General features: G+C 43.6%; 1 protein-coding gene across 4 annotated transcripts in view; it reads right to left on the bottom strand.

Moving 5' to 3' along the window:
- si:dkey-100n23.5 overlaps positions 1-5000 on the bottom strand; it is a 330394-nt gene that overhangs the window by 245397 nt on the left and 79997 nt on the right. The window lies entirely within an intron of this gene.

Here is a 5000-nt window from a genome sequence, read left to right as displayed (position 1 = left end):
GGGTTGGGCCTTACGTCCTGCCTGTGGTTTTTCCCCTGGTTTGACGAAGGAGATGTTATGCCCTACTGGGAGCTGGTGTTTGCTCTGCTGGATTCCAGTGCCAATGGTGTCTGCTACTGCCTTCAGCACCTGGTTGTGGCGCTATATGTACCTCCCCTCTACCAGGGCTTTTAGGGCAGAAGCTCAGGAAGTGTTCCAGAGAACTCCGTGCCTTGCACAATGGACATTCAGGTGTTTCTGCTGGCCTCCAGCAATGAAGATTAGATGGACTTGGGAGGACATCATACACTGACTGGATCAGGAACTTGAGTCTTGCTGGTTCTGACTTCCAAAGTTCTGTCCAGGTGATCTTCCGGGTAGATGCGGGTCCCAATTTGTCCAGGCTCCTTGCTGGCGCATGGCCACTGTCTTGCTCTGACGATCCTCCTCAACTTCTGCATGGATCTCTCACTACACCATCAGCCGTCTCTTTCGACCCTGGGCTTTGTCGTAGCGCCAGCTCGTCCTACTGCCACAGCACTTACTAAAGACGCCATGTCTCAGCCTTGCTTCTGCCTGGTCGACGGCCTCTTGTGCATTCCACTTCCTCCCAGTTCGGACCTTGATGCCACCAGAGGAGACTCTGGTGTCAGATGAGTCTCTGTAAAGTAACACCTCCCTGGCTCTGGTGACTTTAAACTCCTCGGTCAATCCGGTGAAGGGAAGCTGCAGCTTGTTGGTGTGCCCATACAGGGCGATGCTGCTTAGGCTCTTCGGCAAGCGCAGCCACCTACACAGGTGCTGACTGATGTTGAATTCGAAGCCCTCCACAATGGTTACTGGGACTTTGTAAATGAGCAGCGGCCAAAGGATTCTCAGCAGGATGCCATGCTGGTATATCCAAGCCTTGAACTTCCCGGGGAGGGCTGACGTGTCCACTGACTGCACTGCTGCCTGGTCCTTCAGGGTGCTGTCAAATATCTTCCCCAGACTCTTCACAGGCTTCTCTTACACTCATGGTATGGGGACTCCATCCAGGCTGAAGCGGTGTTTGTCTCTCCCTGTTGCGATCCGCGGCACGGATCGCTTGTGGTTTAGAGTTTTGAGTTTGTTTGTGCACTTCCTGATTTTTTTTTGTCACCATGGCGACTTGATTTGTTCACCTGCCTTTATTTGCACACCTGTTGTCATTAGAGACCCTATACAACCTGCCTTTTCGTTTTCTCGGCCTGGCCTCGTAGTGTTTGCTTTCACGCAACCAGTGACGTTTGTACTTTGATGTTTGGACTTGCTAGGTTCTACGCTTAGCCTGTTTGTTTCATTTTTGTGTTCTCGATAATGCTACCGCGCTTAGCCGTCTTTTGTTCCCCCTAGCTCTTATGCTAGTAGCTCTTTGTTTTGTCTTTTGGTACCCAGTGATTTTGTTGTTAGTCTGTTTTTTAGTTAAATAAATCCTTATTTCTTACCTCCTCGCTGTGTCCGTTGCCCGACTGCATCCAGGAAGAGCACCATTGGCATCACTATGCCACGAAGTCGTCACACTCCCCTTTCTAAAACCAGGGACCTGGACTTGGCTGTCTTGAACATCATTCTTGCCCATGTGATGATCCTTTCCAGTCCGCGGAGGAGCCATCGGCACCCTGTCACTGATGTTGTAACAGTCAGATCATCCATGAAGGCTCGGATCGAAGGTTGTCGAAAGCCGGAACTGGACTTCGGACCCCTGCATTCCACTTCTGCTGCCTTGACCAGCATGTTCATTGCTAGGGGAACTGTGCCACTGATATGGTGCACCCTGTGATTATGCCACTGCTTGGCGGCCTTCCCCCTCCGCCACACTACCCTGATGAGTCTCCACAACCTCCCCAGGAGTCTCGGGTAAGCTTGTAGACTATATATATATATATATATATATATATATATATATGTATATATATATATATATATATATATATATATATATATATACATATATATATATTATATATATATGTAGGTGTGGGAAAAATCACAAGACTACTTCATCTCTACAGAACTGTTTCATGAGGGGTTCCCTCAATCATCAGGAGATTTTAATGGAAGCATTCACATACAATGGTTTATATAGGGCACAAAGTGGGTGGGTACAGGCAGGCGTAGGGTGTGGTGATTGGCTCATGTGTTACCTAGGAGGTGTTTCCGTCTGTGGCGGCATGTTGAAATGATTTCACTGCGCTTGTTGAGGATGATAGGTCTGGGTGATATACAATAAACAGTTTCTCTTTTAGCATAGGTTGCATCTTTTATTACCACTGTTGTAAGGTGTGCTGGATGCAAGAATTTGCCGTGTTATTGAATATTCAACATTATTGTCTTTGAGGTTCCAAATGTGCTTGCTGAGTTCTGTAGAATTCCGCAAAGTCTGGTTTCTAAAGGAGGCTTTGTGATTATTCCATCTGGATTAACCGAAGGAGCGTTTAAACCAGATGGAATAATCACAAAGCCTCCTTTAGAAACCAGACTTTGCGGAATTCTACAGAACTCAGCAAGCACATTTGGAACCTCAAAGACAATAATGTTGAATATTCAATAAGATGGCAAATTCTTGCATCCAGCACACCTTACAACAGGGGTAATAAAAGATGCAACCAATGCTTAAAAGAGAAACTGTTTATTATATCTCACCCAGACCTGTCATCCCTCAACAAGCGCAGTGAAATCATTTCAACATGCCGCCACAGACGGAAACACCTCCTAGGTAACACATGAGCCAATGCCAACACCCTAAGCCTGCCTGTACCCACCCACTCTGTGCCCTATATAAACCATTGTATGTGAATGTTTCCATTGAAATCTCCTGATGATTGAGGGAACCCCTCATGAAACAGTTCTGTAGAGATGAAGTAGTCTAGTGATTTTTCCCACACCTACATATTGCGCTCTACCACGGTATCGAGCACTATTCTCTGGATAATCCAATCAAGACATACATATACATATATATATATATATATATATATATATATATATATATGTTATATATAAAATTAGTAACAGTGTTAAAGTTGTTTATACGTCCACCCTCAGTGTGACCTGTTTGGCTGTTGATCAAGTATGCCTTGCATTCACTTATGTGTGTGTAAAAGCCGCATATATTATGTGACTGGGCCGGCACGCTATTTGTACGGAGGAAAAGCAGACGTGACGACAGGCTGTGGAAGATGCTAAAGGTGCCTTTAAGGCACGCCCCCAATATTGTTATCCCGGTGGATTTCGGGTAAAATTCGGGAGAATGGTTGCATCGGGGGATTTTTGGGAGGGGCACTGAAATTCGGGAGTCTCCCAGGAAAATCTGGAGGGTTGGCAAGTATGTTAGTGGTGGTAAGCTACATTTGTAGCCACAGCTGCCCTGGGGTTGACTGACGGAAGCGTGGCTGCCAGTTGGCGCCTATGGCCCCTCCGGCCACCATACATCACTCTTGTAAATTCACAGCAAATTACCAGCTGATCATTTTTGATGATTTCAGAGTAACATTTACAGTATTTTACTGTGAAATATAAGGGTATCTTAATTTTTACTATCATCTGTTATAATGTTGTAGAACATTTCCATTACGGTTTATGTGTAAAAATTCAGTGAAATCATGGCATTATTTTTTTTTTTACAATGTGGCTACAGTGGAACAGGGGTTAGTGCATGTGGCTCACAATATGAAAGTCCTGGGTTCGATCCTGGGCTCGGGATCTTTCTGTGTGGAGTTTGAATTTTCTCCCCGGACTGTATTCCGGCTTTCTTCCACCTCCAAAGACATGCACCTGGGGATAGGTTGATTGGCAACCCTAAATGGTCCCTAGTGTGTGAATGTTATCTGTCTATCTGCGTTGGCCCTGCGATGAGGTGGCGACTTGTCCAGGGTGTATCCTGCCTAACGCCCGAATGCAGCTAAGATAGACTCCAGCACCTCCCGTGACCTCAAAAGGGACAAGCAGAAGAAAAATGGATGGATGGCTATGATCGGTCTTTACTGTGAAGTTACATACAAAAAGTTAACTCTCAAACCAGGCATGGTATGATGTAAATTGACGAGAATGTATATTGTATTACATATTCTTGGGGGTTGCTTTTATCGAAAGTCAAAACGATAAGAGTAAATTAATCTTTGAAACTAAATAACAAATTTCCGAGCGCTGTGATTGTGGGGTTTTTTCGACCACGCTGTGACAACAAAGCTGTTTTTGCAATCAGGAGTGTGCACTCTGACCAGAATAAGGCAGAAGATTGACAATGAATGGCCTTAATTTAACATACAAACCAGCCAGTTATCTTCCAGTATAACCTACAATATTAGTGTTTTAAACAAAACTTTTTAAAAGAGCATTCAGCTAAAAGGTTTTCTATAAATTCTGCTTTATAACTTTTCTGTAGCACTTTGAGATTCAAGAAAATTAAAGTGCATTATAAATAAAATGCATTATAAATAAAATGCATTATTATTATTAGTAAAACATGTCTTAAGACATCCTAACATCAAAGGGGTTGGTGCAACCTTTTCCTGGATGCACCAATTTTGCAATCTGTTGTAAGCATTACATGCCGCCCTCTTCTGGCTTTTAGCACGTAATGAAGACAGTACACAACACACCCAATAACTTTGTGTGTTGTTAGCCAATGACAGTGATTCATCAAAGTGTTTGATGAGCATTCCTCAACTTTATCAGTATTTATTGCCACCTTTCCCAACTTCTTTGTCACGTGTTGCTGGCATCAAATTCTAAAGTTAATGATTATTGGCAAAAAAAAACGTTTATCAGTTTGAACTTTAAATATGTTGTCTTTGTAGCATATTCAATTGAATATGGGTTGAAAATGATTTGCAAATCATTGTATTCCGTTTATATTTACATCTAACACAATTTCTCAAATCTTATGGAAACGGGGTTTGTACATTGATTTGGTGCTGCATAAAGATAGTGGCGTTGCGTATGTTTGTTCTAAAGTCGACTGGACTCTAACATTGGCACAGTCCAGTGTTTGTGCACCA

This window comes from Nerophis ophidion, linkage group LG19 (genome assembly GCF_033978795.1).
Source record: "Nerophis ophidion isolate RoL-2023_Sa linkage group LG19, RoL_Noph_v1.0, whole genome shotgun sequence".
Lineage (NCBI taxonomy): Eukaryota > Metazoa > Chordata > Actinopteri > Syngnathiformes > Syngnathidae > Nerophis > Nerophis ophidion.
Note: the sequence above shows the minus strand (reverse complement) of the source record. Positions and strands in the feature narration are given on the sequence as shown.